This window comes from Octopus bimaculoides, chromosome 2, assembly GCF_001194135.2.
Source record: "Octopus bimaculoides isolate UCB-OBI-ISO-001 chromosome 2, ASM119413v2, whole genome shotgun sequence".
NCBI classification, from domain to species: Eukaryota; Metazoa; Mollusca; class Cephalopoda; order Octopoda; family Octopodidae; genus Octopus; species Octopus bimaculoides.
Window position 1 is genome coordinate 153,514,495 of NC_068982.1, and position 956 is coordinate 153,515,450.

Here is a 956-nt window from a genome sequence, read left to right on the forward strand (position 1 = left end):
TATATATATATTACGGCTAAGCATCTTAAAAATGCTTAGCCGTAGATCGATTTCTGGTGTAGTGATGCACTATCACTTTACCGTCTTCAATATGACAAAACCGAAAGTACATAATTATGAATATTTATACATAACATATGAAAACAATGCATACACAATGCATATACAAATGCTCAGACAAATATACAAGTTAAATCTAATTCGTTCGTCTCAGCCACGTGTAAATAACCAAAATAATTCAGATGGCTCTAAAACTACTATATTTATCACATAGACATGGGCTGGAAGCGATGAAATGAACAAAATGTTTTTTAAAAAGTTTATATAAAACTTGTAAACGAATGCGAAAGGCTTTGTAAGTTACGGAGAGAAAGCTATTATGGAAGGCTCATAGTATAATAACTGAATAATAATATATCAAAATAATATTTTATTCTCCGATTTGAAGCCACATTTTTTAAAATACAAACAAATGACTGAAAAAGGATGAGCTCATCACTTTTCAACCATTTGTTTGTATTTACAAAGTTGTCGCTTCAAATCGGAGAATAAAATATTATGATATATATGTGTGTGTGTGTGTGTGTGTGTGTGTGTGTGTGTGTGTGTGTGTGTGTGTGTGTGTGTGTGTGTGTGTGTGTGTGTGTGTGTGTATGTGTGTGAGTGTGTGTGTGTATGTGTGTGTGTGTACCAAATGTACACACTCACACATACACACAAATGCACAAACACACACACACGCACGAACACACACACACACCACACATACACACACACACACACACACACACACACACACACACATATATATATATATGCATATGTATGGGTAAGTGCGCGCATACAAAAACCGTGAGGAGGACCGAACAAAAACAACAAAGCGATGAGACACAATGATGATCAACATACAAACAGAATCATTTGTTCGTCTGTATGTGTGTGTTATTGCATATTGT